The following is a 12,117-nucleotide window of genomic DNA, read 5'->3' on the forward strand; positions in this document are numbered from 1 at the left end:
ACTGTACCTCTCTTCGTTTTAACTTTCTGAGCGTGTTTTTAATCCAAACATATCATATCTATATGTTTTTGGAATCAGGAACCGACAAGGAATAAGATGAAAGTGTTTTTAAATTGATTTCGAAAATTTAATTTTGATCATAATTTTAATTTTTTTTAATTTTCAGAGCTTGTTTTTAATCCAAATATAACATATTTATATGTCTTTGGAATCAGAAAATGATGAAGAATAAGATGAACGTAAATTTGGATCGTTTTATAAAAAATTTTTTTTTTACAATTTTCAGATTTTTAATGACCAAAGTCATTAATTAATTTTTAAGCCACCAAGCTGAAATGCAATACCGAAGTCCGGCCTTTGTCGAAGATTGCTTGGCCAAAATTTCAATCAATTTGATTGAAAAATGAGGGTGTGACAGTGCCGCCTCAACTTTTACAAAAAGCCGGATATGACGTCATCAAAGACATTTATCGAAAAAATGAAAAAACATCCGGGGATATCATACCCAGGAACTCTCATGTCAAATTTCATAAAGATCGGTCCAGTAGTTTATGATGTGATGCTACAACACCTAAGTTCAAAGTGTAAACAAAAGTTATGTGATAATCTACTAATTAAGAGAAGAGATTTGTAATTTTGTGGAGAAACTCACCTCGCGTGTCCTGATCCCGCGGCTTTTAGTCTATGCAACCGATCCCGCGGCTTTCAGTCGACGCAACCGTTTATACGGCGTGTTCATGTTCATCCTTAAAGGCACAGTAAGCCTCCCGTAAACCATCACAGATACTGTCAGGCTTTTACACACAGTACAAACACCCTTCCATTTGAACGCTCACCGAAAGGGAACATCCTGGCTGCTTTCCGTCGAGAGTGAGAAATTTTCAAAGAATTTATTTTTGTGGACCGTCTGATCTACAATCAGGAGCCTCGTTTTGGCGCTAGAACTAACTTTTAAAATCTAAATAATAAATTGACAGCTTCTAACACAAACATTCTTAAATCATAAAAGATTTCTTTTTTCATCAAGACAAGATCAGTACAATTCGAAGTTTTGAAAATTTTAAAAAAGATAGCCCGGAAGCAGGGTCACAAAAAGTCGTGTCTCAAAGCAGACGATTTTTTTTTTGCATAGCGCTTGCTTTCTTTGAAGCCAGCCGCCGCCGACAAGTTCGTGTGACTCGCAGCCGTTTGTTGCATTTTAGAATCAGAGGTACACAATAACGTGATATTGCAGATACAGCCAGCCGCATTGAAATCTCAAACTGACGACTAAATTGTGAAAAAAGGAAAGTGGATCACACGGGTTCACGATGGCTCAGGGTTAAGAAAAACCACGACATCTGGTGTGTGGTTTACGCGAGCTAAATAGCAATTCAAACGAACTGTTTCATTTAATGCTATTAAATGCTATTGCAATTGTGCAAGGTTAGAACTGCTTTTTTCATTAGAAGATTTAAATCGTTTTGTAAACCATTTGAGACATACTGGGGCTTTAATAAGACATATGAGGATTTCAACGCGAGAGTAATCTTTAAAGGCACAGTAAGCCTCCCGTAAACCATCACAGATACTGTCAGGCTTTTACACACAGTACAAGCACCCTTTTGTTTAAACACTCACCGCTTGAGAACATCCTAGGTGTCCAACGTAAAGAGCAAGCAATTTTCAAAGAATTATTTTTTGCGTGGCCAGCCGGATTGTTCAGTATCACAATCGGACGCCTCGTTTTGGCGCTCGACCTAACTTTTAAAATCTAAATAATAAATTGACAGCTTGTTACACAAACATTCTTAAATCATAAAAGAATTCTTTTTTCATCAAGACAAGATCAGTACAATTCGAAGTTTTGAAAGTTTGAAAAAAATAAAAGCCCGGAAACGTGTCACGCAAAACGTCTTTCTCGTAGCAGACGACGGTTCTGCATTGCGCCAGTTCCTTTGAACGGTCATCGTCCCCGCCCTAGTTCGTGTGACTCGCAGCCGTTTGTTGCGTTTTAGATTCAGAGGTACACAATAACGTGCTATTGCAGATAAGCTTACAGCGAGTCGCATTGAAATCACAAACTGACGACTAAATCAAGTTGTGAGAAAAAAAAAGGAAACTGGATCACACGGGTTCACGATGGCTCAGGGGTAAGATAAACCACGCAAAAATAAATTCTTTGAAAATTGCTCGCTCTTTACCTAGGATATTCTCAAGCGGTGAGTGTTTAAATGAAAGGGTGTTTGTACTGTGTGTTAATGCCTGACAGTATCTGTGATGGTTTACGGGAGGCTTACTGTGTCTTTAATAAGTAGGCACTTTCATACGCGAACAGCAAATGACAGCCTACGCCTATGATCACTGCTGACACGCTTGATTGAGCATGGCTCTTGACAGAGCATTTTTCAGGAACTTTTGTTCGCGCTTAAACCAGTGCGCTGGTGTTCAATATGTATGCAATTAAAACGTAATTTGAAGCTTTCATTTTTCTTTATGCCTGCAAAGTTTCTTTTTTTTCTGTTCACTCTGATAGGATTCATCTTTATTTTTAAAACTCTTTCAGGAATGTCCCATAACAGCATAACTGATGTCTCAAATGAATAAAGATTCCGTGTGTATTTAAAGAATTGTGTTAGCACAAACCACCGAAAGTTTTAGGGCAATGCGTTGAGTGGTTACTGAAATGTATCGTTTTTTGTCTCATTACCCGCAAAAACGGCTTCAAAAACCACCTTTTATGGCTTAGCGGATTATGACTTTATTCAGTTATTCTGCAGAAAAGACAAATGCTGGAGAAAAACCGTTCTTTTCTGCAGCATTTCTGCATAATGTCATCTTTCGCCGAAGCAGCGTTTTTTTTCTGCAGCAAAACATTTTACTGCAGTAAAATTGAAATCAAGAATGCTGCAGTAAAACGGTGCTGTTGTTTTACTGCAGAAAACCTGTTTACATTTTTTTCTGCAGCATTTTGTACTGGCTCTTGGCGGATTATGACATTATTCAGTTATTCTGGAGAAAAACCGAAATGCTGGAGAAAAACTGTCTTTTCTGCAGCATTTCTGCATAATGTCATCTTTCGCCGAAGCAACGTTTTTTACTGCCGCGAGTAGTTTTTCTGAAGCATAATGTTTGGCTTGGTTTTCTGCAGCATTATTGCGATTAACTTTTTCTTCAGAATAGTCTGTGACAGTTTTTCTGGAGAAAAACGAACGACCTTGTAAAGTAGCGTTTGTATTCGTCGCCCCCTGGGATAGTATAATAGTTTGCTCCGCAGTGTACCAATCAGAAGGCGTGTAGCATAAGGGCATTATATTCAACTTCACAATGGCGGCCGAACGTGAACAATTTCTGAAGCAAATCGAACACGAAGTGGACTACTGCGTTCGTCTGGGAAAATGTGACAATGTTGCTGACAGGTGCCATTGTTTAGTTTGAAACTTTGAACTTCCGGCGGAAAGGAAGTCAGACAGACAAAATACATTCGTGTCACGCACAACTATTGGTAATTCTGGATGAGTCCATCTCTCGACAGAGGGGGGCTCACGTGCTCCAACATTATAATGAGCCAGTACAAAATGCTGCAGAAAAAGTGTAAACAGGTTTTCTGCAGTAAAACAACAGCACCGTTTTACTGCAGCATTCTTGATTTCAATTTTACTGCAGTAACATGTTTTGCTCCAGAAAAACCCGTTGCTTCGGCGAAAGATGACATTATGCAGAAATGCTTCAGAAAAGACAGTTTTTCTCCAGCATTTATGTTTTTCTGCAGAATAACTGAATAATGCCAAAATGCTGAAGAAAAAGTGTAAACAGTTTTTCTCCAGTAAAACAACATCACCGTTTTACTGCAGCATCCTTGATTTCTTCTTCTTCTTCTTCTTGTCGATCACTTAGATGGAAACGCCGGTTCTCTGCGCGAATGTTGCCGTGCGCTGTAGGTCATCCAGACTGCCATAGAGCTTCCCTTGCCGCACCGTGGTCGCCTCCGCCCAGATCTGGCTCCTGAGGCCATTGTGTAGTGGGCAAGTATTCTTGATTTCAATTTTACTGCAGAAAAAAACGTTGCTCTCGCGAAAGATGACATTATGCAGAAATGCTGCAGAAACAAACAGTTTTTCTCCAGCATTTCTGTTTTTCTGCAGAATAACTGAATAAATCCGCTAAGAATACATAACGTCATTGTTAGAAAACATAGGGGAACAATGATTAGGATACAATATTGATTGTTCTTTCCAATGACATTCAAAACTCGTTGCATTTTATCTTTTCTGATTTGTTGTCGATTTTAACGCGGGAACCTTGCTTTTGCGAATTAGATTTTTGTTTTTTGTTTTTTGTTGTTTTGGGGGGGGGGGGGGGGGGTTGTGTCACAAGTTCCACTGTATAGACAGTACCTTATGTAAAGTCAATCTGTTTGTTTAATATTGTAGGGACATGGATGACCTTTCCATTCATGTAACTGGTTTTACAATAAACGGCCTCATCACAAAGTTCTGCACTCATACGCATCTGCCTAGGTGTTTTTTATGCCGCGTAGTATACATAACCACTATTTACTGGCAAAGTCAAAATAGGTTACTCCAAACACAGCGTGTTTCATTCCATATAGTATAGCTATTGTTGTTATGCACGCACGCACCGACACTGACTGCCACAAGTGAGAACTCACGACGTGGTGGCAGAGAAGCTGACAGTGACACGCACGTATAATCACGCAGTGTGGATGTGACCAGCCCTGACCCCGCACAATCACTTCATGATTATCACATTCCGCAGTGCGCCATCTTGCTTGTTGATTAAAGAGTTGAGTTGTGTGTCGCTCGCGGTAGTAACTGGGCTCTGACTGGGCCTTCACACTGACAAAGGGCTATCCAAACTGCACTTTAAAGGAAGTGTTAAACCCAGCAGTAGTCAATTTCAGTGCACAGATTTAAAACTGGCCATATTTAAACACAGCTGTAGCTTATTTGAGGTACCTTGGTACTTTTTTTTTTGTATCCGTTTTCAACACTTTAGTTCAGAGGCTTGTATTTTTTCGATAAATCGATTTTTGTTAAAGCCACAGTAAGCCTCCCGTAAACCATCACAGATACGGTCAGGCTTTTACACACAGTACAAACACCCTTTCATTTAAACACTCACCTATAGAGAACATCCTAGGTGCCCTCCGTAAAGAGCGAACAATTTTCAAAGAATTTATTTTTGCGTGGTTTATCTTACCCCTGAGCCATCGTGAACCCGTGTGATCCAGTTTCCCTTTTTCACAATGTAGTCGTCAGTTAGTCATTTGAATGCGACTTGATGTGAGCTTATCTACAATAGCACGTTTTTATGCACGAAACAAACGGCTGTGGTTCACAAGAACTCTAGCGATGGCTTTGGACTGTTTAGAGGAACGGCGATATGCCGCAGTAAACCGTCGACTGCTACGACCCTTGCGTGACCCTGCTTCCGGGCTTTTCTTTTTTCAAACTTTCACAACTTCGAATTGCACTGATCTTGTCTTGATGAAAAAAGAATTATTTTATGATTAAAGAATGTTTGTGTAACAAGCTGTCAATTTATTATTTAGATTTTAAAAGTTAGGTCTAGCGCAAAAACGCACCACGGTCCAAAAACATTCTGATAATCATCGATCCACCGCTATCGCCAGTTTAAGGGAAGTAACTCATGTTTGACCTGAGTTCAGGATGGGTCCAAAAAGTGTTCGAGACAATCTGCAAAATTAATTCTTTAAAAATTGCTCGCTCTTTACGTAGGGCACCTAGGATGTTCCCGTTTGGTGAGCGTTCAAATGGAAGGGTGTTTGTACTGTGTGTAAAAGCCTGACAGTATCTGTGATGGTTTACGGGAGGCTTACTGTCCGGGCGTGATTTCCGGGATATTCATAACAGCCGTCCAGCACCAAAACGAGGCGCCATTGTTGTAAAGGGCCAAGTCCACGAAAATAAATTCTTTGAAAATTTCTCACGCTCGACAGAAAGCAGCCAGGATGTTCCCGTTCGGTGAGCGTTTAAGTGGAAGTATGCTTGTACCGTATGTAGACGCTCGGGGAGCTCTGTGATGGTTTACGGGAGGCTTACTGTGCCTTTAAGCGGACCATTGCCATCACCAAATGAAGTATTTTTCGAGAAGGCATATTGATTAGGTCTTCATAAAGACTTCTTAATGAACGCTTCTGGGGTGATAACGCGAGACAATTCCTGTGATCTTGCCGCGAGGTTCTGCCTGTTACCATTGTCTTTTTACCGTATAAAATGCACAACTTACACACGAACTGTTACCAGACATAGAAAGCGACATGCTATTTGGGACCAATGCACGTTTTTACCTTTAGTCAAGTTTTGACTAAATGTTTTAACATAGAGGGGGAATCGAGACGAGGGTCGGGGTGTATGTGTGTATGTGTGTGTGTGTGTGTGTAGAGCGATTCAGAGTAAACTACTGGACCGATCTTTATGAAATTTTACATGAGAGTTCCTGGGTATGATATCCCCAGACATTTTTTTCATTTTTTCGATAAATGTATTTTATGACGTCATATCCGGCTTTTTGTAAAAGTTGAGGCGGCACTGTCACACCCTCAATTTTCAATCAAATTTATTGAAATGTTGGCCAAGCAATCTTCGACGAAGGCCGGACTTCGGTATTGCATTTCAGCATGGAGGCTTACAAATTAATTAATGACTTTGGTCATTAAAAATCTGAAAATTGTAATTAAAATTATTTTTTATAAAACGATCCAAAATTACTTTTATTTTATTCTTCATCATGTTCTGATTCCAAAAACATATAAATATGTTATATTCGGATTAAAAACAAGCTCTGAAAATTAAAAATATAAAAATTATGATTAAAAATAAATTTCCGAAATCGTTTTAAAAACTATTTCATCTTATTCCTTGTCGGTTCCTCATTCCAAAAACATATAGATATGATATGTTTGGATTAAAAACACGCTCAGAAAGTTAAAACGAAGAGAGGTACAGTAAAGCGTGCTATGAAGCACAGCGCAACCGCTACCGCGCCAAACAGGCTCGTCACTTTCACTGCCTTTTGCACTAGCGGCGGACTACGTTCAGTTTCTTTCTGTGAGTTCCACAGCTTGACTAAATGTAGTAATTTCGCCTTACGCGACTTGTTTTCCTTTCTCGTGTAATCTTGCCGCGAGGTTCCGCCTGTCACCAGCCGAAAAAAAGAAGGGGAATAACCTCACCAGAACCGCCCATTTCACAGTTTACCCGTCCCTCTCATTCTGATAATCCTCACCGTCCACGGCTATCGCCAGTCAATGTCTCTCTGACCGGACGCGACAGTCCTACGCGAATCTATCAAAACCAGAATACAGAGTGATCTCCCATATGTTGTTCACGAGCAGTGTTCGCGAGACGAAAAGGATTGCAGATTGGCCGACTTCGACAGTGGTCTTCGTTCTGTTCTTCACAGTTATGACAAGAAAATTGGTTGATTAAAATCAACATGGCCGAAGCATAGTGTGCCTGCCGGCATAGCAACCCGCTTTACCCCCCTCTCTCTCTCATCCCCAACCTCCACTCTCTCTCTCCTTGGATCGTAGGCCTTTGCAAAAGTAGGCCTATAGAATCGAAACCTAGAACTTGCTGCTCGACGACACTGCATGTGGTGGCCACACGTGCTTTGCGTGGATCTTGAGATTCTTATGTTGGTTCGCTGCACCGAGATTTATAATGGAAAGATTCGGAGGGAGGTGTTAGTGAGAGTGGTATGGAAATAGTAAAAACCTAAAATCTAGATCAGCGCATATCTTGACCATTAATTAATTGTTTATTTTTAGTAGAAACGGCACCCTTTTTATAACCTCTGGTAGAGAAGTTGTGACCTCTAGACTTTGTTTTTTGACATTACGCAAACTTACGTTTTACTAAAAATAGCCGCTCCCCTTCAAGGCCACCCTCGGTGTCACGCTCTTTCCAAATCGGTCTATTTTTTTGTGAGTGAACTCTGTCACGTGAAGAATTCTGAGTCTCTGCATCTAACGAACTTAGAATTCAGTTGGTGTGTCGAGCTGGTAGGCGAAGGGTCGTCCCTTGAAGTTGAATTGTCTGAAGAAGAACCCACTGAGGAATTCGCCGAGAGTAGCAAGAACTTAGAAGAACACACCGAAGATGAAGAAGAAGAATCTCCAGAAGTTATGAAGACTCAGAAGTTATCTCTGTAAACCCGAAGTCTCACAGGCCAGGAATAGTTTTCGACTGTAAATGCTTCAGCCACACGTGCTTTGCGTCGAGCAGCAAGTTCTAGGTTTCGATTCTATAGGCCTACTTTTGCAAAGGCCTACGATCCAAGGAGAGAGAGAGTGGAGGTTGGGGATGAGAGAGAGAGGGGGGTAAAGCGGGTTGCTATGCCGGCAGGCACACTCCCTCCTATAAAACAAAAAAGGGTTTGTTTTATACACACAAAAAAAACTTCGAACAGAACGGTCCAAAACCCTAACTTCTACTTATGAAAAAATCAACCAGGATGGAAAACTAAGGGGAGCATACTTGGCAAGATCTTAGTAGTCAGAGTTTCGAACGGAAAAGTAACACAAATTCACACATAAAGATATGAAAACATACAAACACAATACAAATGAGGTTAGTAACGTGGAATACAAATGGATATATCCGAACAACACTTTCGCTCTCATTTTCATACGCAAGAAAGAGGAAATCATGTCCAAATCCAATACAAAGTCTTTATTCAACCAAGTTGAATCCAAATTATGTACAAACGTCACTTGCAGTGACCCAAAAAGTGTCTACCAAAGAACTGCTTAGGGAAGCCAGAACTTTCAGGTATCTCCGAAAGACGTCTCAACCACAGATCCGATCGAAGGAGTCGAACTGTGCTTGTCTTCAATTTTGCTAAAGATCTGATCGAAGGAGTCAGAAATTCAGGCACCAAGTACGCTAAAGATCTGATCGGAGAAATCAGAACTTCAGACACGTCACTTGCAGAAGATCCAAGAAATGGAACAGAGGGAGAGACACAACCCAACCCTGTTAGCCGTGAACGCCGCAGATTCTCCCCCTCGGCGATTGATGATCGCCCTGAAACTGCGATCGAGAGTGAGATCCCACATGGACAGCCAAAGACCCATGCTCCAAACCAAGAGAGAACGCCTCAGGAAGAGCTCAGACCAGCCTACTTCAAACCCTCCATGCCTACGTCTCATTCCATGAGGTCTTTGGATTTTTCCGCATCAACAGATATTCCTCCTCTGCCAACAGAAACATTCCTGTCAATGCTAAACCGGACCCTTAGGATGTCCAGGACGCCACCTCTGGTACCACTGATCTTCACAGGCAAGCCCATGGAGTACGTGTCCTGGAGAAGATCGATTACGCATCTGATAGACCAAGATGTAACAGAGGCTGAAAAACTTACCTACCTACAACAGTTTACCTCGGAAGCAGTCAGACAGTCTGTGAAAGCCTACTTCCAAGATGACACGGCGGCGTCGAGCGCAAAGATCTTGGAGGAAATGGACAAGCGTTATGGTGATAAGTACGCCCTCTCTCAGCACTACCTCGACGAGCTAAATGAATGGCCGAATATCAAAGAGAGAGACCCCGTGGCGCTCAGGAACTTCTCCGACATGCTGACTCAGACGGCTGTAGTGGCTCTTCACTCCAAGTATCTAGGCTCGCTCAATGAGCCTCGGCAAGTCAAGACCCTGAGCGACAGATTGCCTGAGAGTCATAGTAAGGCTTGGAAAGTGAGAGTCAGCAAGTACAAAGCAGAACATGACAACTACCCCCCCTTTCAGGAATTCGCTGATTTTGTGAAAGCCAGGAGCGAGGTAGAGAATGACCCAGTTTATAGTGCCGCCAGGACTGCGCCAGGAAGCAAAGCTACAAACCCAACGCCCAAAGGCAACGTTTCAAAGACATCCCTAACGACCAGTGCCTGTCAGGATGCTGTGGGGCTGGAAGCGGTCATGGAGAAGATAGAAGAGCTGGACCGGTCTATGAAGACGTTGGCTACCCAGGCAGCCCCCACTGTTAACAACCCTAGAGCAGAGGGAACTCCGTCAAAGCACTGCCTGTGCTGCAAGTCACAAGATCACTGGATGAATCATTGCAGTGTGTTCGAAAAACTCTCTCCAGAGGAAAGGATTAGGAAGGTGATCCTTTTGCGACTCTGTTTCCGATGTATGGGACGACACTTGGCGAGCAAGTGCCCCAGAGGATTCAAGTGCAGGGAGTGCGGGGAGGATCACCATTCCATGTTGCATACCCTCGAGTTCAAAACGAAAGCGAGAAAACTCCTGGCAGAGGAGAGAGGACAAAGACAGAGCAAAGGAGCGTCCCATACACAAACTGGTGATGTTTCTCCCAGTTGAAGAACAATAGGCGTGAATTTAACTTATGAAGGATCTGACTCCGTCGATCAGATCTTTAGCAAAATTGAAGACAACTACAGTTCGACTCCTTCGATCGGACCTGTGGTTAAGATAGTTTTTCGGAGATACCTGAAAGTTCTGGCTTCCTCAAGCAGTTCTTTGGTACACTTTTTGGAACACTGCAAGTGACGTGTCTGAAGTTCTGATTTCTCCGATCAGATCTTTAGCGTACTTGGTGCTTGAATTTCTGACTCCTTCGATCAGATCTTTAGCAAAATTGAAGACAAGCACAGTTCGACTCCTTCGATCGGATCTGTGGTTGAGACGTCTTTCGGAGATACCTGAAAGTTCTGGCTTCCCTAAGCAGTTCTTTGGTAGACACTTTTTGGGTCACTGCAAGTGACGTTTGTACATAATTTGGATTCAACTTGGTTGAATAAAGACTTTGTATTGGATTTGGACATGATTTCCTCTTTCTTGCGTATGAAAATGAGAGCGAAAGTGTTGTTCGGATATATCCATTTGTATTCCACGTTACTAACCTCATTTGTATTGTGTTTGTATGTTTTCATATCTTTATGTGTGAATTTGTGTTACTTTTCCGTTCGAAACTCTGACTACTAAGATCTTGCCAAGTATGCTCCCCTTAGTTTTCCATCCTGGTTGATTTTTTCATAAGTAGAAGTTAGGGTTTTGGACCGTTCTGTTCGAAGTTTTTTTTGTGTGTATAAAACAAACCCTTTTTTGTTTTATAGGAGGGAGTGTGCCTGCCGGCATAGCAACCCGCTTTACCCCCCTCTCTCTCTCATCCCCAACCTCCACTCTCTCTCTCCTTGGATCGTAGGCCTTTGCAAAAGTAGGCCTATAGAATCGAAACCTAGAACTTGCTGCTCGACGACACTGCATGTGGTGGCCACACGTGCTTTGCGTGGATCTTGAGATTCTTATGTTGGTTCGCTGCACCGAGATTTATAATGGAAAGATTCGGAGGGAGGTGTTAGTGAGAGTGGTATGGAAATAGTAAAAACCTAAAATCTAGATCAGCGCATATCTTGACCATTAATTAATTGTTTATTTTTAGTAGAAACGGCACCCTTTTTATAACCTCTGGTAGAGAAGTTGTGACCTCTAGACTTTGTTTTTTGACATTACGCAAACTTACGTTTTACTAAAAATAGCCGCTCCCCTTCAAGGCCACCCTCGGTGTCACGCTCTTTCCAAATCGGTCTATTTTTTTGTGAGTGAACTCTGTCACGTGAAGAATTCTGAGTCTCTGCATCTAACGAACTTAGAATTCAGTTGGTGTGTCGAGCTGGTAGGCGAAGGGTCGTCCCTTGAAGTTGAATTGTCTGAAGAAGAACCCACTGAGGAATTCGCCGAGAGTAGCAAGAACTTAGAAGAACACACCGAAGATGAAGAAGAAGAATCTCCAGAAGTTATGAAGACTCAGAAGTTATCTCTGTAAACCCGAAGTCTCACAGGCCAGGAATAGTTTTCGACTGTAAATGCTTCAGCATCCCAAGCATCTACACATAGACCTATCTAAATATAGGTCCCTGGCCGAAGCAATGTTTTCATATAACTGAGAAGCGGTATTGTACGGGCACATGTTGAATTTGGGTTACATGTGTTGCAGAGTATTTGAAAATCCGTAGGCATAAAAACATGCAAAGAAGAGTGATAGGTCAAGTGGATAAATTGATTACTTATGTTTCACACTAGTTTTGCTGTTACAGCAGTCCCTCTCATGAACGGACACACTTGGGCCA

This window comes from Littorina saxatilis, linkage group LG4, assembly GCF_037325665.1.
Source record: "Littorina saxatilis isolate snail1 linkage group LG4, US_GU_Lsax_2.0, whole genome shotgun sequence".
Taxonomy (NCBI): Eukaryota; Metazoa; Mollusca; class Gastropoda; order Littorinimorpha; family Littorinidae; genus Littorina; species Littorina saxatilis.